This window comes from Lonchura striata, chromosome 7, assembly GCF_050655825.1.
Source record: "Lonchura striata isolate lonStrDom1 chromosome 7, ASM5065582v1, whole genome shotgun sequence".
In the NCBI taxonomy this organism is placed as follows: domain Eukaryota; kingdom Metazoa; phylum Chordata; class Aves; order Passeriformes; family Estrildidae; genus Lonchura; species Lonchura striata.
This window is the reverse complement of record NC_140709.1, coordinates 32339808-32355104: the sequence shown is the minus strand read 5'-3', so window position 1 is coordinate 32355104 and position 15297 is coordinate 32339808. Positions and strand designations below refer to the sequence as shown.

General features: G+C 38.6%; 1 long non-coding RNA gene across 2 annotated transcripts in view; it reads right to left on the bottom strand.

Annotated features, from left to right (window-relative positions):
• Window positions 1-15297, bottom strand: part of LOC146766938 (uncharacterized) — an 80502-nt gene extending 65205 nt beyond the window's left edge. Inside the window, exons 1-2 of one of the 2 annotated variants that reach the window (XR_014956608.1) lie at window positions 12954-15297; window positions 1-8269 (exon numbers count right to left, since the gene is read on the bottom strand). The exon at window positions 1-8269 is cut by the window's left edge and continues 60065 nt beyond it. This is a non-coding gene — a long non-coding RNA (uncharacterized LOC146766938). The other variant, XR_014956607.1, reaches the window with a different exon arrangement.

Here is a 15297-nt window from a genome sequence, read left to right as displayed (position 1 = left end):
AAATGCAGAATAATATGGTATTGCAAAAGAGCCAAGGTCCAATATTAGAAATCAGAAAATAACCCCTTAAAATTTTAAATGAAGAGAACAAAATAAATGAAACCTCAGTATATTCTAAGCAGAATCAGTGAAGATTTTCTTGATTTTAATTTAGATGATGATGTGAAGAGATGGGTTCCTTGGTATTGATTTCATTATTTTAATTTATATTATTGCTACTACTACTACAAGAAGCTTCAGCTGTAGTGTTAGGAGATGTGAGTTAACATTAAATTAATCCCCAGAGAACTGCCTGGCTAACACAGGAAGGGTCCAAGGCTGCTGCAGAGCCAGGTACCCAAACCCTGGCGCAAGGGGAGCTGCACAAGCTGACTGAAAGCTAAAAGCTGCAGCAGTAAATGCATGTACCCATTGATCAAAATTGTAAATAGAAACTGTCCCAAGTGACAGCAGCAAGGAGGACTAATCACTGGCCAAACTGCAGGGGAGGTGGCAGAGATGGAAGATGCTTCTACAGAGTTTACAGAAAAACACCAGCCAGAAGAAACTGAATAATGCTTTGAAAAATGAAGTGGGGAAGTAACATTCTTAAGGGTAACAGGTAGATAAACAACTGTTTTTGATGTGGAAGAATGAAAAGAAACCATCCTTCCTCTGGCACAGCACTCACAAATCCATGACAAAAGAGCAGCAGCAATGCCAGATAAGGATTGTAATTCACAATAATAATAATAATAATAATTCACAATAAAAATTCACAATAAAAAATGCAGTCTGGGGGAAACTGTGTGCTAAACCCAAGGCCAGTGCAAATGGACTTGCAAGGCACCATTTAAAAGAGAACTGTAGCAATCCTCCTGAGGGGCTGTGCTCTAGCCAAGGGCAGGAGCCGGTGCCTGGCAGCGGGATGGGCTTGTGGCACTGCTCATCCTGGTGTGCCCCACACTGCCCTGGAGGCTGCTGAGCCCAGACCTGTGCCACTCTGCTGCTCTCAAACACAGCAGCCAGCTGCAGGGACACAGCCAGGGCTTCTCATCCCCCCCCTACATGTGTGACCTCAGCACAACAGCAGCTACAGCCCCAGAGCATCTCAGCTTCACCACACATTCCTTCGTTTCCCCATCATTCTCGATGGACTCTGTTGTAGACATAGCACTGCCCTTCCAGGCTGCACAGTGTGGCAAAGCAAAGCCAGACAGAAGTTCTGCAGGTTTAATAGGATTGCTGATAATGTGTCACGAGCTTCAGTGGCTCTGGGGATCAGGTGTATTTAGAAATGCTATGTAATCTTCAGTGTTCTGCAAGTAACCATGGCTTGGGATTAAAATACATCAAAACTTGTCAGGACTCTGACATACTTAATATCTGCTTAGTGACATCTCATTTAAATACAAGTTTCATTAACTTCAAAATGCTATTGTTTTGGGGTTTTTTCATAGCAGCAGTATGATATGCAAGGCTGGTGCTCACTTTATAAACAGATTTTCAGAGGCACTGGCTGAATGGATTCAGATCTCAGCAGCCTAAAATTTAGTACACCCAAGTATTGGAAAAGCACTGAAAATTATTAAATGGCTTTGCACACATCGAACCTCACAAAATATGACTGCAGCCTAATTTGAGGTTGTGTCTGCTCCCTAAAATTAAAGAGAGACACTAAATTCAAATGACTGGATTTTATTCTACCAAGCATCCTCAGGATAGGATCTTTGGGTATTGTGGGGAAAATATTTGAAATGAGCCAGGTATTTTTCTGCAAGAATGAATATTAAGTACTGAGCAGGTGCAGTAGTTAATTTTCATAATGTTCTCGGTTATGCAGCTAATATAGCATTGCAAGTTTCATTACAAGGCAGAATAGATTCTAACAAATTTTGTTTTGACACTAACTGCCATTCAAACGAGCAAAAGTACCCTCATTTATTTTAATGAGAGCTGACATAAAAAAACCACATGCAAATAAGACAATATTACATAAAGGCAAAAAAGTCAATCAAATCATGAAACATAAATAAAATGCTAAATATAGGGGTTATATGGTCATAGAGTTACAAAATTATTAAGTTGGAAGAGACCTGGGCAGGGGGACCACCCACTAGACCAGGTTGACCCAAGCCCTGTCCAGCCTGGCCTCCCAGGGATAGGAGTATTCACCACACTTAAATATTAAAGAACTGATAGTGAATAAAGATAGTCAGCAAACAAGCAATGGAAACACACATCTGCTGTATTTATATAGAGTATATATATTTTTTTGGTTTTTTTGCTGGAGTCCCAGCAGAAGAGATGCTGAAGAAGGGGAAGTGACAAATGTCCAAGTAACCAAAGCAAGCCCTGCCTCTCTGCCACTTTTGCTCAAGCAGCTACCTCTAAAAATCTGGAGGTTCTGAAATAACTTTTCATCTTTCCCAATTCTTCATTTAGCAATGCCATTGTCAAAACCACTGCTCTGGTTTTATAGCAAAACTCAGTATGTCACTGCTCTGGTCAGTGAAACATATTTGCTGCTCCACACTTTTATTCTTGTTTCCTCAGTCATACTTCATCCTTCAAATGCTGACTGAATCCTGAGCAAAAACTCCATGAGAAGCGAAATTTTCTTGTATTTTCTGCCAATCTATTTCCAAGCATTTGCACAGTGTCATGTAAATAGCAGCATCATTGTATAAAACAGTGAAGCTGAAATGTTGTAATTAATTTTGATACCTGTAATCATAAACTGTAATTATCATGTAACTGGAGAACTATAATCAAGGAGCAAAGCCCAATTCCACATTTGATATATTTCACAGGAAGAGCTCTGTGGTTACTCCTCTAACTAGGAGAAAAAGCTACAAGATTAGCCGTGCAAGTGCACTTTTAAAAGTCATTGTAATTAGAGATGCTCAACAAAACACAACTGAACAAAAACAGAAAGGAGAGGGAAAAGAATTCTTTTGCTGGCCTTCAGAGAAATATCAAGCTTTTGACATTTCCACACTTTTTAACTGTAATTGTGATATAACTACATAAAATGCATTACAGACATCCCAGAGCCATCACTCTTAAACCCATATACATTCATTTGTCTGAACTGCACTGACTCCCCAGCAGTAAAGTGGAATTTGCTATTATTTATAGATCAATCAGGCCAGCTGTTGAGGCTGTAGTAATATTTGCTTAGATTATCATAGCCCTATTTTGACAACAAAGATGAATGGATAAAAGCTGCTGTAAGAGAGAAAAAACTTAATAATAAATGAAATTAAAATATTGAATAAAATAATTTGCACTTATTTTTCACACCCACGCATTTGAAAGCACAGAGACACCTGCACTGAAGTGCTCTGCCCTGCAGTTATACCTGTGCTGTGATGGAGCAGAGGAGACACCAGCTCTCAGTGTTTCCTGTCTCCAGGGCTGTCCTTACAAAGGAGAGGCTATTTTTGCACATTTTCATATGTTTACTGTCTTCTGCCCCTTTATTTGGATGTCCCAGGGTTGCAGTCGTGTTCTTTATCTTCCCTTCATCAATTCCTAACAGCTCCTTTCTGTTCATTATTTTGCTGTGTCCTTTGCTTCCCAATCTCAGTGTCTCACAAGCCTTTATGTCACTGCTGCTCTGTGTTTTGAACCTTGTCTCATCTACCATGTTTTCCTTCCGGTGCTTCCACAGCCTTTTCTTTCTCTTCATATTTTACTCATACAAATCTTACTACTTGTATAACAGATTTCTGCTAGAATGTGTTTTCACATCTCAAACTCTGGAAAACGCTGCTTCCCTCTGTATTAGGTAGTTCCTATCTACAGAACTGAATCAAAGAAAGAACTGAGTATCCATCCACAGGGCTTGAGTCTACAAATGTAATCATCTGTATGCTTTGAATTACACAAGTTACAGAGTGATTTGGTGGGTTTTTCTTAAAAGTTCACAAAATAGAACAACGGTGAAAGAAAACCCACAGGTGTGACCAAGTTCACTCCTACACATAAAAGAACTCAATTTGTTCCAGCATCTGGGTGATTTGTGCTGCAATGAACTTTTCCACTGTTCTCTTGTTCTGTGATGGTATAATTGCCTTTAGGGATATTCATGTAAAACTGGCATTTCAGCTGCTGAATAATTTACGGGTTGGCAAAGTTTAAATGCATATAAATGACACCCTCACCATGAATGTCAGACAGACAAAGGAGGACAAGCAGGATCCCGAGGAGATGCCATGCTGCTGCTTCACCACCTCGTGCAGGCAAGATTAGCAGGGCCTCTCAATGCACTCACCTACACTTCCCAAACAGCTAATCTCACCCAAATCAGGCAGATGGATTTTGAAAACAGCAAGGAAATCCCATGGATACCACGTGCAGTGCCCTGTGCCGGCGAGCGTGGAAGAAGCAGATCAAAGCTGACGCGTTGATACTGATCAAAATGGAAAAGATCAAGTGTGAGGTGATCTTGTTCATGAAGATGAGTTGACTGGAAATAATTCGTACAAGTCTCAGCTGGTACAAGCTGTACTGAAAATATTAAAATTTACAAAAATTTAAAAAATATGCTTTAACTGCAATAAATCCTAGTAAAATACCATTCAGTCTAAAATGTGTGAACGCCATGGATTTTATCTATGCTATACATCAGTCATGGACAATCTAGTACCCCCTACTTTCCTTAAAAACACTGAAATCTCTAATGCAAACTGTCACCCTCAAAAAACATAAAAAATGTTCTTAAATTGCAGGCAACTGAACTTCGTAAAAACCAAACAAGTGGATTAAGGCCAAGGAATCTTTACATCAATCCCACTTCATCCATGTCCTGGAAACCTAATGCATTGAAACAGGAAACATTTAATTATTATGAGAGCCACACACTGAAGGCAGGTGTCTCTAAGAATTTTCACTTTGTACCCATTTCTTCCAGTGAATCCAGCCCATAACATAAGAAAAAGATTGCCATTACCTCCAAAGGAAGGATTAAGCTACGGCAGGTTTTCAATAACATACTGCCTGGAATGCTAATTATAACGCTCCTTTTATGAATATTAAATTTTCTGTTGGATCTTATGTCCTTGAGCTAAAGCCTATAACTTCTATCAATATTAATGCCAATTATACATTCAGATCCATAGAGATCAGAGAAGTTACCCAGAGATCTTAATATGCCCAGTCTTGTTTAACTATATTGATTTTCAACTTCATCTCTACCTGGTGCCCTATGACAAGGATACCAAAACCACAGAAGATTTCAGCCCTTTTTAAAGGGCACAAATAATGATGATCACAGTAAGTCTCATCAGAATCTGACACCAGGTAAAAGGTTAGTGAATCTGAAAACACTGATTAACTACTAATTACTAAAAGAGGAGGAAAAACTAGAGAATCTTCAGTTTTGAAACCTAAAATCCACATCTGCAAGACTATCATAACTACCTCACTTTAGTTCATCTCAAAGAGATGCTTTTGCTGAGAAATACACTTTTGAGGATACAACTTTCTACCCCATAAGTAACTCAATGTGTCTGCAAGCTTGAGCTACAAAAAAGAAAAATAAAATCAGAGAGAAGCCAGGGGAAATAATTAACTAGAAAGATGAGTTATTCTTTAGTATCTGTCTAAGTCTGAGGACAAAATTCTATGACTTGGGTCTACTATTTACTCCTACATTGGTTACCTGATAACAAATACATCCAGGGTGAAAAAAAAGCTGCTTCATTGCAAACAGTGGGGAAAAAATGCTGTCAAGTATTAGGATTTTATCCATTGGGTGTTTTATCAGATCAGAATCTATACAGAAATTTCTGGGTATAAAGAAGTTTTGAACCTATTTTAACAGTTTTGAGGTATGTTGGCAAAGTGAGAAAATATTTATTATAAAGTTATTTTAAGTTATTTTAAAAAATGCTATTCCATCAAACCTCTGTTTCACCTGTAGGTTTCTCCTCTTTCCCCATCTCAAATGAAGCAGGTGTGTTTTTTGTAGGACCCATCACCCCCTCAAGTCTTTATGCACAGTCTCCCCAGGCTCTCTCACAGATTTCAGCAGGCTACGAGAGCACCTAAAAATCACATCAGTTTGAAGAAGACTTTTTTAGCCAAGCTAATTCCAAAGAGACATCCTGTTTGAAGAAGACTTTTTCCAGCCAAATTCCAAAGACAGACTCCAAGCAGGATCCCAGCTCTTTGTCCAGCAGCCCATTCACTCACTCCAACACTCCAAGCCATGACTTTCAGAGCTCCTTTGCCAGTTCTCCCTTCCCTGCCAGCTGCCAAGCTTTCCAGAACTTCCCTGGGGAATTCCAACCTGTAAGAAATGACACCTCTTCATGCAGGTGTGCAGGTATTAAATTTATCAATCTCTTTCTGATTATGTCAGTATAAGATGCTTTTCTAAGAACTGCATTAGAAAAATCCATTCCAACCTGTTTGTAGGACAAGAAGAAAATGTTTCACCTGCATTTGCATGTCAAAAATTTTATTTCCGGTTAACTTTGTTAAAATTTGCAAAGCATTAAGAAAACAAAGCAAAGGGTAGAGTTTCTTTCTATTTTTTTTAATTATTTTTCTCCCCAGAGATATTTTCAATTATATAATTTCAAACCCACACTGTTTATGAATTTCCACAAGTGCCACTTTGATTTGAAAAACAAAAAGTCTAATTGAAATAATCCAGTGTTTGCAGATCTCTGATACCAGGATTTGCTAGTCTGAGTAAGTTATTAGGAGATATCATGTGGTGCCTGTATCAAGCCCTTCATATTCCTCTCTCTCAAGTTCAAAGGTTTTGTTACTCATCTGCAGCACAAAAACCAGTGCTTTTCCAAGTGAAATACCTCCAGACATAAGCATAAATAGCAGCTTAAAATTCAGAGACTAAAATTCTATCATAACAGTTTTTATGCTTCTACATCAAAAATATCTATTTTTTCTGAAAAGATTACCACAGATACCGAGTTTTGTCTTACATAAAATACAAACATATTTCAAACACCTCAACTGATCAACAATTTCCTTTTGCACGTGGAAGTCTTTCAAAGCCGCATTTTTTATCTTTTCCAAAAGCTCACCTTAGGTTGAGGTCATTTTGTCTGGTATTTAAGTGAAATAACAGTTTTTTAATGCTTCTTAAAAGAAAGGCAATGGCAAAAATCCCTTGTGGCTCAGTGACCACCCCAATGTCAGGACACTTTGACACATCACCACAATAGCTTAAAGACAAGCCCATGAAATTTGTGCACAAAATAACATTCAAGAGCAAATGCCTCCTCAGACTGACAGTTTGGTTTGTTTTGTCCTAATAAATAAATACATAAATAAATAAGATAATTAATTTATTGCAGACAGTTACTTTACACCAGAAACTGATGTGTTTTTGTTGGGGAGAAGCACAAAACACAGACCATCAAAAGGCCTGAATGAGCACCAGCCTCTGCTAGATCACAGATCTCAGAAGAGCTCTGTGAATTATCCATCTCAGTATTAATTAAGATTTACTGACATACAAAGCAAAGCACTGGCAAGAATCGTGCAGAATACTCTCAGAGTGCAACATAAAGCAACAGTTCCAGATCTGTGCAGCTACCCTGCACAGGAAAGCCCCACATCCACAGTTTTCAGTTCTTGCCACCATTTAACTTTTCACATATTTAATATTTACAACTTAATCTTAATTTTAAATTCTCACTTTTTTAAAACTTCAGATCAAGCAATCTTATTTCAGAAAAACAAGGTTTTGACCAAACACTCCAAGTAGTGAACAACAAGATCATAGTCTCAGCACATAAAACAATTGTGGAATCATCAGCCTGAGCTATTTTAGATTAAAAACAAAGGGGTTTTTTTTCAAAAAGAAATAAAAAGTATGTATTTTAAATTCCAGTTTTTGACATAAAGTTTAGAAGGTCAGAGCTTAATCTCAAAATGTACAAATTTCACTGAAAAAAAAGCCAGTAAAAAAAGTTATAAACTATTCCTCCCTACCTTTGCATTAAATGAAGAAGAAAAACTAATCAAAACAAAACCAAATCAACAAAGGAGCCCAAACCTCTACTTGACCCCTAAATCTACCATCAGTACTTTCCTTCTCCTGGAATGGGCTTTGCCATTCTTCAGAGAGGTTGAAAACAGGATTTGGAATGGAAAATTACCTCATGTACTGAAGCCTGGGAAGCACATAATTGCAACAGCAGCATGAAATTCATCCTTTACTCTGGCTTGAAGTGCTGTTTGCCTTGCTGGTTGATGGTGTTTGTGCTCAAAGCTCTTCTTTGCACACACAAAGGCTTCAGTGTTTACACTGCAAACATCGTAGCAAGTAAATAAATCTCTGGTTAAGAAGAGCAGGGAAGCTGAAAACCCCGCTTTTAATTGCTGAATTCTTAAGGATTTTCTAGAAATTGTTCCAAACCTGATGGTGTAAATGGTAAGGCTAGGAGAAGAGAGTATTAATTCAGGAAAGTTCAACTCTTGTGTGCTGAGCTGCTGCGGCTGCACCAGGCTGCCAACTCACCAGAGTTCCAGGGGTCCTCAGCCCCAGGGAGGAAAGGAGATCCAGCAGCTTTCAAGGGGGCCTCATTACCTCCAGAAAAATACATTATAAAGGAGCTGTATATAGATGGTTACAAATTCTGTAACCTCTCCATTAGACATCTTTTTGTATAAAGAACTCTCTATTCCAATGCAGCACAAACCAGCCCTGGATTTGGAGTGGGGAGAGCTGGGCTGGAAATCAGAGTGGAACAGCACATCCACTTGCTCCTCACTTTTCTCTCAGTCCAACACCCAGCACACTAAAGGCTATATAAGAGCCATTAAGTTTGCACCACAGCTTGGCTGATCTCTACTCCTGCTGCTGCCAAAAGGGCCCTCACACTCTGCAGAGAGGATTTTTTTTCTAATTAGCACTTCTCTGCCTTGTTAACATACAAGGAGCACTGTGGCATATGTTTGCCAGCCAAAACAAATGCACTGATAGGACTTGTAAGATGCTGACACCACGATGTCTTGGCTCTTATTGCAATGCACAAAGGGTTTTATGCGTGTATGTTGTAAAAACTAGAGGAAGAGAGGAAGCATGTATACACACAATGAGAAAAAAAGAAAATAAATGCCTTTTAACTGTATTATATCAAAAACATTTCTGCTAAAGCATCTGTTAAATTAGAAAGTGGACTGTTTGTCTGAACACCAGAATGAAAATCACATCAAGCTTTTGTAGATGGAAGGGCAAGAATAACTCTTATTTATTTTTTGAGACAAATGCCACCTAACAATGACAGGAACTTGGCCAGGAAGGTCGAAACCAAAATGAAGTAGGGTCTTTGTGAAAATGGATGACTAAATTTCTATTGATTTCTTTCCACTTCCTCAGGAATCAAATTGCTGTAAGACTCACTATGGAGCTCCCAGCTCTTTGCTCAGTCGGTTCAACCTCGACTCGGTAACCTCTGTGATACATCTGTTTCAATTTATTACACTCAAGCCTATGGAATCTGGGCTTCTTTGATGTCCTCATAGTGATTTGATTTTCTCTGGCTACACAGAGGGTCATTAGGTTTAATGTAGGGCACCAGGACATGCACTGATTTGTAAGCAAATGTAATGCAAAGTGGTATTAGGTGTTAAAAAAAAACACAGCTGGAGCACGGGGGGCCGGCCGTAGACAAAGTCAAAAATAGAACTGAATATTCTTCTAAAAGAGAAAATAGCAGCAGGACTTAAAGAATGAAACAGTAGTTATGTTCTGCTTTCTAAAAATAAACCTAAACATGGCAATAAATAAATAAATTCGAGGCCACAGCTGAGAACACAGGTTGAATGCATGGGAAGTCTGTTAATAAGCCTGAGAGGAAGAAGGCTTAGCCCAAAGGGGATACTCAAGACATTCATCAGTGGGATCTCTGTTCATACCAACAATGGGCTCCTGTTTGCTCCTGTGTCTAGATCTCTGCAATCCTGCAGCTCCAGTCTGCTCTGCTACTGCCCCGAAGGGTTTGAGCATTGCCAAAACAATGTCTGCTTAGATTTGGGATTTTTTTAACATTTTACTCTAATCTGTTAATTTAGGCAGAGGTTGTGCAGCAGATTTCAATAAGATGTTTGTTTTATACCACTTCCCAAAGCAAAGCCCAGGTAACTACCTAAACCTTTTTACCTAAATCCTTCTTGGACTTTCAGAAAAGAGACACCAAGCTGGGGGAAGCCTTTTTCCATGTCACAGCTGACTGCTTTGTCTCATAGAGCCAAATAATCCTGAACATGTCTTGCAGTCATTTTGCACAATCTCCTATGCATTTTAATACCTTTAGATGAGTTCTGCATACCTCAGCTACCACTAGGTTGGCAATCATTTTTCCTACCAGAGGAACAGGGAGATCCTGCCAAGTCAGGTAAAACCTAAGGAACGACTCAGAGATAACAAAAAACTAAAATAACAATCCCTGTATATTCATGGAAGTCTTTGCTCCAGTACAGACACACCATCAAGCAATGCTCTCCAGGGCAATAAGAAACATACAGTCATACCCAAAAGGATTACAAAGAAGATAAAACTTGGTCAGATTATTAATAATAAAGAGAGATTACACCAAACTCCCCCAGTTTTACTGTTACTCCTTCTGGCAGCATGAAGAGCCTGTGACATCTTTTTAATGTGTTAGCAGATTTCCAGAAAAGGGGAATATAGAGCTTCTCACATGTAGAAAGGATTATATAATCAAAATATTGAAATGACACTCAGTAATTTTGACATTTTAGACTTCAAACCATTTCAATAATCCTTAATGTTTCTGTTTCTCCCTTCTTTACCTGTAAAACTTGAGGGTTTTCTCAATGACAACTTGAGGGTTTTTTCAACATTGTAACAGTAAATTATTGCCTATCACATACACATCCACCATGCAGATGTAAACATAAAATATTAAAGGTAGGAAGAAGGAACTTAGTGCAGTGGTTCTGTAAGCTGTTTGTGTCAGAATGATTTTCTGGGGCCAAATACAGCTGATTGACTTCTTTAAAACATGTGATTTTCTGTGATTTCTTATGTAGGTGTGCACACCCATATTTGGTGTATGTGCATGAAAAGATCCCCTGCACCACAGCACAACTGGGACTGGCCCCTGTTGCACTGCGGCCAGATGGGAAAATTCAGGTCAAATTCTCCATTACCAGATCATCTCCACTGCTTTGGAAGTACTGAAAAACACTCTCAGAGAACTCTGAATTACACTCTATGATACACGTAATTATTACATCACACAGATAATTGGACTGGGAGGAGGCAGCATCACATTATTTTGGTTTTGTCACTCAAAGCCCCTGCCCACTCAATACGTGCCTCATATTCTGCTTACCCTAACCAGTCTCATTTACAAAACTGAACTTTAAACATCAACTCAAAAGCTTTTTCAAATAATTTCAAGAATTGAATCTCTGCCATTTCCCTTCTAACCTTAACATATGTACCTTTTTAGAAACAACATCATCCTATTTGCTGTTAATAGTGAAAGGCAGATCTCAGGAGGATCATGAGTAGTCAGCACATCTTAATGCTGATTCCAAATTAAAAGCCAGAGGGGCCTCTTTCCCCTCTCTGAGGTCTTCCAGCAAATTATTGATTGTTGCTGATCTTCTTCCATTAATATATTTCTTTCTTACAGACTGAGTGATTGCTTAGAGTGCTTAGTAACTCTCTAATCATGTACATCTCCTGGGGCTGGAAAGGGCTTTGGTTTTAAAAGTAATTTGTTTCAAATGAGGCCTTATCTGTCCTAATGTGAGGGTCAGGGGCTCAGGGGAAAAAAGGAAAAAAAAAGTTTTCCAGGATAGTACTTGGAAAATCTTAAATTCTAAGCCATTTAAGGGCTAATAGAATAATAACTCAAATTTTTATCTTCTGAAAATCACCTACCAGTTATAACCACCTAGGAATACCTTCTGCTACAAACCTAGTGGTTTAGAACATTCTTTTTAACAAAATATATAATACTAGGGAAAAAAATTAATAGCTTCCAACCTTAAATTCTGACACAAAATATGAAAACAATTGAGCCACAATACTCAATTTTTTCCTAAGTTCTGCAGCAGCAGTTTAGTGTCATATCCCAATGGGATGATCAAATGCTTTCACTTCCTGTAATAGCATTTTCTGTTGCTTGGCTTGGATTTGTTTAAGAGCCATCAGTAGTTTCAAGGTTTATGGGAAGTCCTGGAACTCCCACTCACAACCAGAAGCAGGGACAAAACCCTGTGCAGCAAAGCCAGAGGATGCAAGTGATCAACACTGTATGAAGGAAGCTTGATGTTGTTTTGATTTTCATCTTTTTTCTTTTATGTATCCTCTGTATTCTTTACACATATATCTGGAACTCTGTAGCCTATTATTGTATTCTGGCTCGTTTTCCCAGAACTTTTCCATGCCCTTTACCTTGGCAGAAAGACAAAACTTGTTCCAAAGCCTCTCCTGTCTTGGTTCCTACAAACAAAGCTCTCCAGACACATTTTCATCAACAAAGTACAGACCCATCTGAGGGAAGGAGGCTTGGACTGTGGGAGTTGCATTACCACTTGTGATCCTAATCGGTGCTTTTTTTTTTTTTAAATTATGCTGATTTACCAAATTTATAAAACTGTATGCTCCCCTGTGGGGGGTGGGTTTTGTGGACATTTTCCATAACTGTCCCTGGAGGCCTTCAATAAAGACCCACTTTTACATTACCTCCCATGCTAATATTATCTTGAAAGTCTGTGCAAGATTGAAAAAGGCATCAAATCCACCCACACAAACCCGATAGGTACGTTCAGTATAGAGATACAGAGGATCTTCTCTAGGTTGTTTGAGCACTTGAATTAAAGTCATATGAAGGAGTGGAAGTTTTAAGAGCTTTGCATCTGCTGGACTGCAGCCCATATTCTGTGATGAGCAGTCGATTAAAAGAAGAATTCAGATCAGACGTGAATTTCCACAGAGAACATTTACTTACTTATTTAAAATCCTTCTTCTTCCCCAAAATGAAATCAAAGACTGATCTTTGAACTGCAGAACAACACCTCCATGGCAGGCTTCCCAGTGTCTTCTACACCTTGAACTTTTTCTATGATATCTAAACCAAGTCTGGAAAACAAGGATTTGGGTGGAAAGTTTGGGGCTTATGCAGTGACACATACCTGATGTCTAAGAAGGGAAAAAAGGGGACAGAAAATACACAGAAATTGGTCACTACTGGTTTAAATAGAGCTCTCTCCCTTGTGATCAAACACTTCCTTAAATCAAGGCTCCAAGCAACCACCACAAGCACTGTTGATGTGAAAGAGAAGTAGGCAAAGCTTTCTGCTGGTATGCATTGAATTAGTCTGGCAGAAAAAAAGCAGTTAATACCAAAAGAAAAAATAGTCTATTAGCTAAACTTGGCAGCTTTTCCACTCTCTGCAGCACTCAGCACCATTCAGGTAACAGACAGAACAAAGTGGATCCCACAATTTGCCCCTCACACCAAAAAATTGCATTTGCTGAGATTGCAGAAGTATCAATTCCTTTTGCAGTATGCACAACTAGGATTATATTTGCTACAAATGGTATAATTCCATCTAAGACTTAGGGATTTTTTGGCTATTTAGTCCTAGATTGTATGTGACATCTATTCTGCACCATAAAATGGTTTTTTAGTGTTGGAGAAAAGGGGCCACAGGTCTGCACAGGAGTCACTGAAGATAAAAGAAGTTTATACAAGTACTTTGAGTGAGTGGGTCTGTCAGAAACTGCCTTTCCCCTCCTAAGAGGATGGGGTTCCCTTATAAATAGGGGGAAAAAAGGCTATTTCTCTTGTCTTATCCAGGGAATGCACTGTAACTTCCCATATGCAAAATTTAATAGGTTGGTAAAATTTCTATCTCTCCAGCCCCTGATCTGTTAAACTACAGGGTTTGTTAAATCTAAGGAGAGGTTTGATCTCAACAACATCAGCAAACTAGGAAAAAAATGCAGCTCAGCACAGTTTCCTTAGCAGGAATCTTAAGTTTTTCCAGATAGACTAGGTTGAATCCAAACCCTGAAACCACAACTGAGGGTGTTCAAGCTGTTTGAAATCTGGATTAAAACCGAAATAAGTGATAGTCACTGGCAATGAAAATAGTTTCCTTTCAGAAGTTCTAATGGTCTATATCTGAAAGTTTAGATTTAGTTCTCTACCCTAAGATACCCAGTATCTGAAAAAGACAAGAAAGTTTGTAATATCCACTGTGTTTTGCCAATAACTGCTAATTTTGTTTATGAGACCTGCTTGCCCTAAATAATACAATAAACTGAAACACATTCCTGTCTTTTCCCTTTTTATATCATCAGTGTGTACAGGGACCGTGCTGCTAAGTGAAGCTAGTGGCAGTTTCTTTTCTTCTTACAGGAAGAGTAAAACCAAAGTTATGAAATAAAATTAAAAAAAATTAAATATGTTGCACATGCCCCATTCCTCTTTAAAACCAGTGTATAATATTGCAGAGTAGCTTTTAGCTAGCTTCACTCTTTTTTATACTGCTGAATCAATTCAATTCCATGCATAGTCTGTATATCAGATTACTTGATACATTTTTGACCAATGCTGCATTAAGAAGCAGATGTTTTAGATGTTATTGCCATCCAGAGGAAGATGCCTTAAGAACAGGTTGTGTATGTATAGATGTACTTCCCACAAAACAGGGCTGTAACACTTAGGCTGCCTCAAACTAAAACTTCTCATTCAACATAAAGTAATTAAGTGGAGCATATTGAATCTACAAGCAGCAGGTGAAGTGCACAGGCTAATTTATTGTTATTATTTATAGGGCCACTCTGTACCACTCCCCTTGCCAGGCACAAACCTCCCAAACCTCCACTGCCAGAGCATCTCAGCCTTGCAGCCTCACCTGATCCATGCAGCTCTCATCTGCCACCACAAACACCAGATCACTGAAAATGAAATGTTCCACTTCATTTGACCTTCTCTTGTAGAAAGATATTAAACATGTATAAAAATTGTACATTTTCTTTCATTGATTTCAGAACGTATTCAAGCGAAAGCAGCAGAACATGAATTTCAAGAGCTGTCAGACACTCAATTTACTGCTGTTCTGGGCACTAAAATGCACAGGGCTCAGAGAAAATAAAAAACAAAGCTACAGACACATGCTCAGAATACAGAGGATCCCAAAGATCATACAGCTACTTGCCAGTAGGTTTCTCAAGCCTCAATTATTTCCACATTTGCTATGCAGACTACTTAGAGACAGTGTATTTACTGGCATTTGTCTCTCCTTTTAGTATTAAGTTTTAATTCATCTCGGTTAGATCAGCAT